This window comes from Sinohyriopsis cumingii, chromosome 8 (assembly GCF_028554795.1).
Source record: "Sinohyriopsis cumingii isolate HCF-2022 chromosome 8, ASM2855479v2, whole genome shotgun sequence".
NCBI lineage: Eukaryota > Metazoa > Mollusca > Bivalvia > Unionida > Unionidae > Sinohyriopsis > Sinohyriopsis cumingii.
The window spans coordinates 32896447-32910213 of record NC_142968.1 but is presented as its reverse complement, the minus strand read 5'-3'; the positions used below and the strand labels follow the sequence as shown (position 1 = coordinate 32910213).

General features: G+C 36.3%; 1 long non-coding RNA gene across 1 annotated transcript; it reads right to left on the bottom strand.

The window, feature by feature from the left end:
- Positions 1 to 329: 329 nt before the first annotated feature.
- Positions 330 to 4520, bottom strand: LOC149793254 (uncharacterized). The gene is made up of 3 exons (XR_016422731.1): positions 4336 to 4520; positions 2174 to 2224; positions 330 to 514 (listed from the first exon to the last, which is right to left on the bottom strand). It is a non-coding gene; the product is annotated as an uncharacterized LOC149793254 (long non-coding RNA).
- Between the last annotated feature and the right edge of the window lie 9247 nt (positions 4521 to 13767).

The following is a 13767-nucleotide window of genomic DNA, read 5'->3' as shown; positions in this document are numbered from 1 at the left end:
TGATAGAGACACACTAACACTGCAGGTATGTTTTTTTGACCTGTAACTGTTTTATTGCCGAGTAACCATCAGAAGTAAAGAAAAAGGTGAAGTTGAGGAGTTGTTTTTGTTGTAGTACATCCATTTGTGAACCAAATATTTGTAAGGGTTTTTCTTGTTCTTCTGTTTTATTTCATTGTGTTTTGTTTATTTGTTTAGCCTTTGTTTGTGTTTTTGTTGTTTTTTGTAAGTTTTTCGGAAGGGGGACAGTGGATAGAGTTTAATTGCATAAACGTTGATGGTTTCTCTTTAGAAAAATCAATATACATAGCATGTTTCTTGCAACATCATACACTTTGCCTGATTATTCATTAGAGTAAAAACACAAAATTAGAGAGGATTTCAACTATTGTTATTGTTACAGCAGAAACACTTCACTTGTCATCGTACGATACGTCATGGCCACCACATTTCTGGACGTATTCACAATCACTTTGTCTAGCAGATTCTGTGCAGCTGAGACATATTATCGCAGCTGAAAATTAAAAAGCAAACAGCAAACAAAAATAATTAAAAGACCAGCCATTGTTTTCAGGAAGAGATTTAACATCTGCTAAAAAACGTCTTATTGACTCAAACTCTAAGAATTGCTTAATTTGTGGTGAAAGTTCGGAATAGACACTGGTATGTCGCGATCTTTACCCACACTTACTTGTAAATATTTGAAGATATTTCTAATTATTCTCAGATGAAGGAAGAATGTGACAGGTTGTGACCACATTTTTTCAAGCCTGTCAGTGTTTAAATGTAAATCATATTAGTAACAATTATGGAAACAAATTACTGATACCATGATATGTTTTTCTGCCCAGGCATATCAATTGAAATCTTTGAGATTAGCTGGGTTCACAAGAGTCTGACACACCAATGTCGGCAGCAAGTGGAAACGGCAAAAACAAAACTTTATAAAAGTAAATTAGGCCAGTGATTTGTTGCTATATACGCATCTTCAGATAATCACCATGACATTTATCAAGTTTCATATCAATCCATAAATACACTCTAGGATCTGTTGCTTTAAACAGATTGTGTGTTGGACTGGCTAACAGACAGGACGATTTATGTTATGGATGGACGTGTACCAAGCATGGTATTGCACAACCGTGAAATATCCCGTTAGGTCGGGTTTTAAGATAAAATTGTATTTTGCCGGTTGGGATTCAATCTTACCTACTCCTGTCATTCACGATGACATTAAGAAAAGACAAAGAAAGATTGATTTTATGGTTGACAATATTAGGGGTCAGTCGTGGGATGGGCAAACCGGAAGGAAATGAGAGTGGAGAAAAACGAATCTTAAAGACCGACCCGCTTATCCATCCATCCTTTTTTTACATTTACCTCCAGAATGAAGAAATGTATTTAAACATAGTTCCAGAATGTACACAATAACGTTTACCGTTTTCAAACTATATTTGATGGAATTATCTCCTTATCTGTCTTGTCCTTCAATTAATTATATTGGTGCTGTACGCGCGCGATTCATGTTTTTTTTTTTTTTTAATCTGTTATGTCCATTTAGTCTTTAGAACTTTTTATTGAAACTGAAAAAAATGAATTTTGAAATAAAACTATCACTTCTGAGTAATTCGTTTGCAAGTTGCACCTAAGTCAACATCCTTTGTCTACACTTTCAATTTGTCCGAGAGATTTGAACAAAAAATTGTTATGGACAATAGAAAATAAAATATAGTGAAGTGATACTAGTAATGTTAGACTTTACTAGTGTGTTGGCATGGCACACATGAATCAAGCACGTGTAATGCATTCCATCACACCATGTTGTCTACTAGATTAAGAGGAAAGGAGGACGAGGCTTTTATTTCAAAAGATAACCAAGGAACTCATATGTAATCCGTAAATACGGACTCTTCAGTAATGGAAATGTTAAATGGTCTACTATTTCAACTGTTGCAATCGTATAGCTTTTTTTTATTAAAAATAATCACAACATGACAGCAAGTAGAGATTAAACATTACGTTCACTATCGACGACATAATTATAATTTACATTAAATGGACTTTATTCAAAGTAATAACTAATTTAAATATCAAGCAAAATAACAATTGTATAGTGCCTACTAATCTAGATGCACGTTATTAACATGTAGAAAGATGTATTATTGTTACTCACCAGTTCTTGAAATTAATACGTAGATTAAAGCTGCCAAAATAAATCCCATACCTATAATTAGAGAATAACATTTTGTTGTAAGCTAAGCCAGTCTCAATTTGTATGAGAGAAAGTAGGATTGGTTGTAATATATAGATTGGTACAAAATGAAGCTTTATGTCTGCATTCACTTTTTGTCGAGAATACAGCTTATATATACTTATCTATTTAAAGTGTCTTTCGGCTTATAACATATTTGTGAGTAATGACATTAGTCGGCAGCTTCACGCATATATATAAGGAATACACGTGCCAGTTACCGCGCGAAACACACACACACACACACACACACACACACATATATATATATATATATATATATATATATATATATATATATATATATATATATATATATATATATTTATTTATTTATTTATTTATTTATTTATTATATGCTCATTCTTTTCTCCGTTAACTTTACATTGTCAGAATCGTTCGGTATTCCCCAGTGCTGAACGCGCGCGACAATACACGTATAGAATTCACGTGAATAAAGGAACTACTTTCTAATGTAACCAAACAATGGACGCAGACGCCAACACTTTTGATTTGTAAACAAATCATATACACTCGTGTAAGAGGCTCTTTACGTTCTGGTTGTTTAAATTTGTTTCTGAATGAACTAAAACATGTTTCGTGGACTGCAAAACCCCCAGCTGTTTTGGCACATTCCGCGTTGATACAATCTTACGGATTTAGGCTAGCTACATTATATAAAAGACGGAAGATTAGGTCCTTACAAATAACATACAAGCAACAAGGCATATACTGCCTTCTTTAGCTGGTGATAAGAATGGTAAAATAAAATATACTTACAGTTTTACATCATGAATTTCCTCAAAATGTTTTTCCTAATTCAGCAAATCCGAATTACATGAGTCATGTCATAGGTTTTCAATCTTGGTTATACATTTCGAGACTGTGCTCTAATTTCGATGATAAGTGCAACTGCATCCTCCTTACTGCTCTCAGTTTGAAATAAGAATTACATTCCATAGCGTCTTTTTGATAATTGCAATTGAAAGACTTCATATTTTTCCCACCTTAAGATTTCAAACATTCAATGACAGAAACAGAAACATATTTGCAGACGTAAACACGCTTCTCCCACGCCACTTCAATCAGACGTATTTCATGTATAATTTGCACAGATGAATACAGTCCAAAATCACAAACTTTCGTCGAATCGAAACAAAATATCAAAGTATATTCATTCCAGATCAAATGGAAAAGTTGTTGCAATGCGCATTCATTCACAATATGACTGCAAATTTCAGTTTTAACTAGACACGCCATTTTCTTTCGAAAGTTCTGTCGAGCGCGCGACTAAGTTCAAATTTATCTGGGCGGAGTTATGTCCGCATTAATAATAATGTCATTGTGTAATGACAAATTTGCGCTTGTGTATTTAGTTTGGAATACGGCATTCATTCATTTACGTTGTTTCTTTTAGTGTATTTTGTTTATATAATCAAAACCTTAGGTAGAATTTAAACAAAAGAGCATATAATAAAAAGGTTACTGCATTTGTATGGGAAAATATGAACTCGTTTTGTCGGAAGGATATACTGCACTCTCAAGTTCGTTCCATCCCAAAACTCGTTCATATTTTCCCATACAAATACAGTAACCTATAATAGCAAAATATTTCTGATTTCTAATTGCCTGATTTCATGAACAGGTCTCACACAATTGTGATACATCGTATGTATCTATCCTCATACAAATTACCTAATGTGCTGGTGTGGTCACATATTTAAGTAAGTGTACTAAAGTAACTACAGACAGGCGGGCGTTTGTTTCGCTGTTAAACATCATCGGTTATATTCTATTTCAGAGCATAATAAAACACTGTATTGAGTTCAAATAAGAAGTCTTGAATCAGTACACCTGTCGATAAGGACGTGTCACGACATTATAACGTCACATACATTTTATATTATGACCCCAGATTTATCAATATCGAGGAAAATTAAGTAGCGATGGCATTAAAAAGAGAGACAGAAAGATCGCGTGTTTAATAATGTAGACGTGTTTGCTAACATTAATGTGAAAAGATCTTGTAATCGATGCTAATTATACATGAAGAGCTTACAATAAGCAGGTAATTGACGTCCTACCTCTGGTGAACTTGTTGTTCAGGTACAGCTAACACGCACGATGTTCGCCCGCATGACAAATCTATGTATCTGCTTGAAATATCAGACAGTACACATCCAGTAAGTTTATAAATGTCAATGTGAAATGTATACTTTCACATATAAATACATGCCACGTAGGTTTGCAAATGTAAACGACTATTTGTAATCACACCAATGTGTGACCTTAACGATAGCTTATAGACCTCGAAGTCATTCAAACCATTCATAGGTCACGCCATTAGCTGAAGATAAAGACAATCTCGGCTTCGTCTTAAGCACTGTGATCAATAATAAATGTTGAGCAACTGATGGAAAATCAGAATTAAAACTTGTTTGACCACAACAAACTTACTGCTCATGTTTTGGCGATGTCCGGTTTCAAAATACCTGAGTCTGCGTGAGTGAAATTCCAATATTTCTAGCAATATATGGAACGTTCCTGGTTTCGTGTGATACGATTTCGGCATACAGACTGGTTAAAGGTTATTATCCTATCAACCATGCCACATGAGAGTTCTTTCCTCATTTGGCAATATTGTAAATAGGACTGCAAGTAGGATGGGCTATTGGTAATTAACCTATCATCCTTTATTAGCAATCCTTGTACCCTGGTATCGTCCACACAATTTGCAAGTACACACACACAATTTGCAAATATACACACGTATATTACTTAAGAATGAAATATAGAGATATTTTAACGAAATAATTTTCATATTTTTTCTTTCCTATATTTTTACATGTACAAAATATTTACTCATATTTTCACATGTTAAAATTATGTCCAGACACATTAACTAATGTGCCCCTTAACTGATCAGCCCACACGTATCTACTAATACCTAAATCAACTTAACAACGAAATATGCGTACGTACTATAACCCTGTAAACCGTTGGCATACATACATACATACATACCTACATACGTACGCACAAACTTTCACTCACAAATATATCCATTTGTTTATATTGTACTTTGGCATAGGTCCTAATACGACAAACATGCAGACAATGTGGAATACAATGCGTGTATACATAATGTATTATTTGTGTAGAAAATAATTCACTGTGACAATGAAGCTAAAATAAAATAAATAACCAGTGTTATACGTCTGAATTAAGGTTAACAATAACATATAATGTAAGACAGCTATCCCAAACATGTTATGAAAATAGATTAATATTTGAAGAAATATGAATATGGTTCCCACCTCCATAATAAACATAATGAAAAGAATACGATTCACACAATCATATGATACAGAGGAATAAGCATGACTACGATTTACAGAATCGTACGATACAACTAAAATATAAGTATGCTTCACACAACCATATAATACAAAGAAAAGTAAGTATGGCTCACACAACCAGATGATAAAAAGAAAATTTAGTATCGTTCACACAACCATATGATACAGAGAAAAATACGTATGGTTCACACAACCATGTGTCCTTGTAAGACACAGAATGATTCGGAATTCACATCGTTATTCCTCTGCCTTCTATAGAATCCAGAATTCCTATTCAACACTTCCTTTCAGGTAACAGATTCACTGTCAGTTGAAATGGCTTTGCTATCACACTACAGTTCATGGCCTCACCATTTTGGTTCATCCATGCATCCATCCATCTGTGCAAAAACCAACCCATCCACAGACCCATTGACGCATCCCTATTGCTGTAGAAAGACATTAGCATATTAACACTCCTTGACAAGATGCAAGTGTATATTGTCTTGCGAAAGACAATATGTCTCATATAAACATGGAAACAAATTACACGACCAATGGTAAAGTACCCCTGCACAACGTGCTATATGAGTATTTCGCCGCGAGCGACCTACGGCGAGATGCATGTATTGCCCAGTAAACAAAATAAAATAATTCGAAATATATGAACTACCTTAGGTTACGCTGTATGCGTCTAAGAAACAAATTACCGATGTTGTTCTAAGGCATTAACAAAATATTTTCTTTATTCCGTGACAAATGTGTGCTAGAACGTTTGTCCACAATTGAGGGAAGTGTTTCGGCCTACATGCCTAATGTCGTGCAGGGGAAACATGTTTGTTAGGCTTGAGTTCTAGACACAATCTTGATTCTGACCTAAGGATGTTCTAGAAACGAATTTTGTTCACCGTTTGATCTAATATTCCATTGCAATGGTCCTTATCCTGATCTTCGAATTACGTCTTTGATTTTAACATTAAAGTAGATTATATAAGAATTAATCATTCCATATCTTAACATTTGTTTCATTGGAATCTATTTAAACTGTGTTTCAGTTCATGTTTTGTAGAATGTATCTAATTACATTTTTGACTGGAATTCCACTTAGTTCAATAACACTTTGCAAATCAGATCACTATTTTGGGAATATTGCTAATTCATTTAAAGACACTTTTATTACCTCACTGAGATACACCAAGACTGTTAGCACATCGGTATTATTCCAGGATGGTACATCGGCACTTCAATTGCTGAATGCATGCAGAACACCACTGGAAATTGTTTTAAACCTTCTACGTTTTGGTCTTGTTATAGTACTTGTATGACTCTTATGATTTAATTCGAACAACTGCAATTTATTTCTAATTGTCACTTTTTATTCAAGGAAAATAAATTACTGGCTCGATTTAACAAGTCTTGCTGGTTTTCACTCGATACTGTTATTTAGTTTAAGACAATGTATATGCATTTTACATGATTATACACTGACTCATGTAGACAACAACTTTTCCTTGAACTATAAACAATCTTTAACAATCACTTTCACAGATTTCAATAGATATCTATTGAATATGACTAAATAAATCCAACACAAACGCCAATAAATCGGTGCAACTAGTTTTGCATTATACTGTTTGCTGCTTCAGGCACAAAATGTTTTGGAAGAAAATAATGACGTCTTAATATTTTAAATAACAGGTACGTCATTGTCAAAGCTTATTATCAGTTTTAAGGTGCAAATATTGCCAAAGTGTACTGTTCAATGACTTTTGTATAGAGTTACTTGCCCTCTTTTGTTTGACTCTTTATCTAGTGTAATCAGAATATGTTGATGCAAACATGTACAGCGGCCCGTATCACTACTTACAATTTACATATCAATGTGGTGTACGGAAGTGTATTGGAGGGGTTGCACCTCTGGTGGGGAACTGTCAGTCGTGCCTCCTTTGTGGGGTAACTTGCCTTCCTTTGGTCGCCACATGCACACAGCTCTCACCTGTGGCTCCCAAACGCTGTAAAATGCGCTGCAGAAAAACCCTGGTAAATCGCTGACACTGGCGGGCAAAATCAGGTGAGGGTAGGCAAACGGCTTTAAACCTTTGGTGAGTCAGGGCTTGCTTACCCATGCATGTGAAAACTGGTTTTGGCAGACTGCGCGGAAGAAACCAATAGCTAGTTCAACGGGCAGAAAGGCGATTCCCAACAGTGCGGTGTGGAGCGCAAAGAGAAGTACGAGGCATGTATGTAGCACTTGTCATCCACTGCATTCGATTCCATCTCCAGACGTATTGATATTGTCGTTCCGCTGGATCCAGACGGTCTTGGACAAGGGAGTGAGATAGATGACGCGGGACTCTACCTCACTTTAAACCAAGTCATCACGCAAGTCACTGATGCATCCTTCCCCCCAAAGGCCCGTGGCGACGGACAAGCGACGAAGTGGCAGCTGTGAATACACTGGCAGCCGTAGTTTTAAATCTGCACAGGCGGCTAAGGCCATATAGTAGTTCTTCACTGACACAAAGCAGCAGTGGAGGTCGGCAGCCCCCTGAGCAACTGAGGGGCCCTTTTAAGAATTCGCACTGATTACATCCATAGTATGAGGAAGGGGCTAGAAAGGGTACCCTAAAATTAACCTGCTCCATCTTTTCCAAACCAGCTAACCGCTGAAGCTAGCCAGATACAGCATCAATACTGTAGCCTGGAGTGATACCCGCCGTGCAGGAGAGGACGAGATTTCTGAAATGGTTGCTGGCTACACCATGTTTCGTGCCGAAGATGAAGTGAGGCACGACGTGAGGCTGGAGTACGGGTTGCACTGAATACAGATTTTATTAAGAAACTAGCTGGATTTTGAAAGTGTGTGATCGACAGGCTTATGAACTTGAAACTCACACTTTCGAATGGAAGAAAGCATGGCACGATCGTCAGTATCTAAGCTCCAACCGTGGCCAATTCAGATGAAACAAAGGACACATTTTATAAAGTACTCCAATATATCATAACATCTGTCCCGAAATCTGACACGCTCATCTTCCTTGGTGACCACAGTGCAAGAGTCAGCTCTGACAACATCTCCTATGAAAAGGTCATTAGAAAACAGAGCGTCGGCCGCTGAAACAGCAATGGACTTATGTTGCTTCAGATCTACACAGAGCATGAACTATTCATCACCAACACAGTTGTCCGCCTCCCTACCCGCAACAGGACGACATGTATGCATCCTCGATCTAGGCACTGGTATCTCATTGAATACATGATAGGAAGAGGAACAGGCAGAATGTACGGGTGACCATGTCCATGGGTGGTACAGACTGACAACCACCTTGTCTTCTTCAAGCTGAACATCTGTATCCATCTTAAAAGACGCCCTTCAGGCAAGAAGATTCCAAAGCGGCTGAACATCTCCAAGCAGATGAACTCGAACACCAAATCGACTTTTGTCTGCACTCTAGAACACCATCTTCAGTCCACCACTCTGTACACGCAGAATGTGGAAGCATCCTGGGCGACCCTTAGAGAGCTGGTCTGCTACACTGCCACGGAGATCTGAGGGCTTTCACCCAGAAAGGACAAGGACTGGTTTGATGAGAAATGCGAAAACATAAGCAGACGTTGGACGACAAGCATCGCCTCCACGAAGCATATGTAACTGATCCAAGGTCAACTTCAACAAAATATATTTTCAATATCATAATCATGACTTTTCAACAAAATCTCCGTCATATGCAGGGCTCCTGACTGAGCAACAAAGAACGCGAGATTCAAAGCCACGCTGTGAAGCATAATGTGAAAACGTTTTATAATGGCCTATCATCATGAGTTACATCCCCTCTCCACAGCGTGGATATGAACACATTGATCACAGACAAAAAGAAGATTCTCGAAAAGTGAGCTGAGCACTTCATCTGTGTCCTGAATCGCCAAACATCCATCAATGACGACGCCATTGATCGGCTGCCCCAACTGCCAGTCGATGAATCACTGGATGATCCACCAGACATACTAGAGACACATAAAGCAATACGTCTGCTCTCTAGTGGCAGGGCTCCTGTCTGAGACTCAATATCAGCAGAGATATACAAGGAAGGCGGTGAAAAGCTCCATCAGTTGTTTACTCTCATATGGCAATTAAGGATGATTCCACAGGAATCCAATGATGCTAATATTATACACCTGTATAAGCGCAAAGGAAATCTTCAAGCTTGTGACATCTACAGAGGTATCTCGATGCTCTCCATAGCGGGCAAGATACTCTCCAGGATTCTCCTCAGCAGTCCAAAATCACACCTTGACAATGGACTCCTACCAGAAAGCCAGTGTGGATTCCGAAAGGAGCATGGAACCATTAACATGGTGTTTCCAGCTAGGCAGATGCAAGAGAAAAGCCAAGAGCAGAAAATGGACCTTTTCTCTATCTATGCTGACCTGACCAAGGCCTTCGACACTGTTAGCAGAGAGGGCCCGTGGAAGACGATGGCCAAGTATAGATGTCCAATTAAATGTATCACCATGGTGCATCAATTCCACGATGGTATGGAAGCTATCGTCCAGAACGTTGGATCATAAGATCCATGTCCTGTCCCAAACGGAGTGAAAAAGGGCTGTGTACTGGCGGTAAAACTTTCAGTATCACGTTCTCAGCCATGCTCACCGATGCCTTTAGAGATGGCGTAATGTGAATCAGCATCAGATACCGAATTGATGACAAACTGGTAAACCTCAGGAGGCTCCAAGCAAACACTAAGGACACAACATGCATAATCAGAGACTTTATATTTGCTGACGAATGCGCTCTCAACGCTGGCTCTGAATCTAACATGCAATAAGCATCGACAAGTTCTCTGATGCTTGCACACATTTCCGTCCTACAATCAATACAAAGAAGACTGAAATAATGTATCAGCCAGCCGCAGGAAAACTGTATGCTTAGCCAAAACTCATGGTCACCGGCTACAATCTAAGCGCAGTGAAAGCTGTTTATGGATTTTTGGATCTCACAACATCATTCTCACAACATCATTATTAGGTTGTTTACCACCTAGTGTTCTTATTCTAATATAGTTCTCCTGTGAATCTCTCCTTTGTTAGGATGACTTTCCGATTATCACCTACGACCCCACACCCTTAATAGGTCATTCCAAGATTGCAGGCATACCCTTAGACGTCACAAAATTTTAAACTTAGAAATATAAGGAAAATAATACACCGTACGAACATCACAAAAGTGCTCTGACAAAATGTTTGGTTAAAGGCATTCACAGGCATTTATACTGAATTTAAACCTGGAATAATATTCATGTGTTTCAACAAGAGACTGTTGACACAAAAGCACTTCTCTGACGGTAACAGACACGTCATCGCCTTCAATTTTAGATCTTATCGAGATTTGAACTGAGTTTCATTCAGGACGTTTTATTACTAGGACTTGTGTATTTAATTTTTGATTATGTTTGGATTTAATTCGCAATACCGTAAGTTCTTTTTTATCATTTTCCACTTTTTTATTCTAAGGAAAAACGTTAGCTTTTAAATGTTGCTAAGCTTGTTGTCTTCAATCTGTTTTATACTTATTTTAAGATCATAAACTCGTAACAGTATAATGATTTCATCGAGTCGGATTTAAACCTTAAATACTACATTTTATTGAGTCGTGTTTAATGTTTACTCGTTACTAGGACACATACACCCAGTATTATGATTTTTTCTAGAAAATAAGTCCATTTAAAAATTCTGGTGGGATGCTGATGTATTTGGGGAGTTGTGTTGTAAAAACTAACGGGTTTTCATTAGTCTGTCAGTTAAGAATAAATGTTCAGTTAATATAAATAAACTGTGACCAATTTATTACAGATATAATGATTCTGAAGTGTATGTCCGTTACCTAATGCGTTCCGACCTATAACCTATACCCTAAATACTATAACCCCGAAAATGGCATATAGGTAATTTTCCTGTAGAACTACCTACAAGTTCAAGCCTAGATTCAGAATTACAAAGTTGACCAGAACATGTCAGTGCTTGGATCTGTTAAATATAGTTTGAGGTAACTATCTTGAATCGTTATATATTCGTGTAAAACACAATTGTACCAAATGTAATCCATTTTACTCACACCTGTATCTCAAATAGCTGTAGAATCCGGTTCGAAATATGTACAGAAAATGAAAATAATATCCTTCTTCTCAACCGTGGAGCTAGAACCTTAAAAAATGTGTCCCCTCTTTGAACAAAAACACAACGTTTACGTTTATAAGTTATCTTTTGCTCTTGTACACATATGTTTGTACTCTAATATATTGTTGTTTGTTACTTTCGATCCAGAAAGAACGATTATGACTCTACCTTAGAAATTAATGTAAACTGAACACTAGTGACCTCATCCAGGAAAGGCCTAGGAACTTTAGTAATCCCTTGACGTAAAGGAAGCATGTTTCGTCTGAGACAGTGAGAAGTGTTCTATAACTTTATATTAGCTTTAATGAAATTGTAAAATAATTACGCGTTAACATGAACGATCAATTATCAAGAACAGTCATTACCACTCTCATTAAATTCCATTTTTTTTCTCAATCTGGTTTACCAAAATTCATATGTCAAATATAAATCCACTGAACAGTTGCTCAGGTAATTTAATGTTTTTGTTCCTCAAGTAAGCCAGAATTATGTTGTCCTCAAATAATTGTTATGCTATTAACTTAAAGAATTAAATTCATCTGAACCGTTGCTGTTCTCCTGTGTTTTGTTCTTTTTGTACGGAACACTATAGCAAATAATGTATTACTGCTTTGTTTGTAATGTTGGTACTTTGCGCCTAAAATCAATAATTTATTCTGCAACGGAACCAAATTAGTTTAATCAGGAACTATTTCATCTGGCTGGTACTAACATTTAACTTATTGTATAATCTTGCAATTGTAACATAATCTCAACTCCACTTCTTCAAAGCCAAAGGTGTGATCTGAGCACAAATTTCTGCATAACTTTAATGCATTCAATGCTTGTCCATGCACCGTATTATACTGACTTAGATTTGGTAATATCACTTTCAGAGCTGTTGCTGGAATCTACAGACATAATGAATGAATTGATATTGATTATTCACAATTGTCATTTTGGTGGGAGATCTCCGTCTTTGCCTAGTTACGAAATGAGATTTTCTTCGTCGGATTGATATCATATCAAGATTGCTGTACCTGACTTTCGAGTTTAAATCAGCAGGCTCATATAATATTGTATCAGTAGTTTATGTTCCACGTCCGATATATTTTATCTTTACACTGGCATCCTGAAGTACGTATGATGTACTATAGTTGCGACCAGGGTACAGTTTTAATATTTCTTTCCAAGACACATACATATATTCCTCGAAAACGTCATAAAGAATCAATGTATAAATATATGCTCTTGAGTTATGCACATCTTCAAACGCGGTCAAGCTGAAATATCACATGACATTATAAACATTCTAGCAAATATCATTGAATCTATTTAAAACGTTAAGGAGTGAATACAACTTGTTTATCACAAACCTATTAAGTACAAAATCCTTCCTTGCTAACTCAAATATATTTATCTGGATCAATGTTTCAACATATACATGACTTTCGAAACCGATATACAAATAACGGCATGTGTATTTGCTATTTGTAATTTGTCTCGCATTTGCTATGTTGCTATGTGCATTTTGTTCTTACACATCTAATGTGCATTCGCTTTGTCGCCACAAAGTTTGTTTTAATTACGGATGTTATATATATATATATATATATATATATATATATATATATATATATATATATATATATATATATATATATATATATATATATATATTGCATTTTACAGCTGTTTCTCCATTATTATATTATAATTGTATTTTAGACTTGAACTTTTCCCAAATCAATTTCATTGTGTACCTGACCAATACCTTTTCTTTTGTAAACAAATAATTGATAGTTAATACTTCTCTAAGAACAAGGGTTAAATTTTAAGATCATTTGACCCTCATACTGGTTCTACTTATGTGTCTTATCTTTTTATAGAATGTTGTTTACTTGAATAATTACTTATTCTTGTATTTAACATCTGAAGCAGACTTAGTCTTATTGTTGTGTTTAGTACATTATATGGGTGGAATTATTTATTCAAATTCAATACAAAGTTCTCATCTATAAT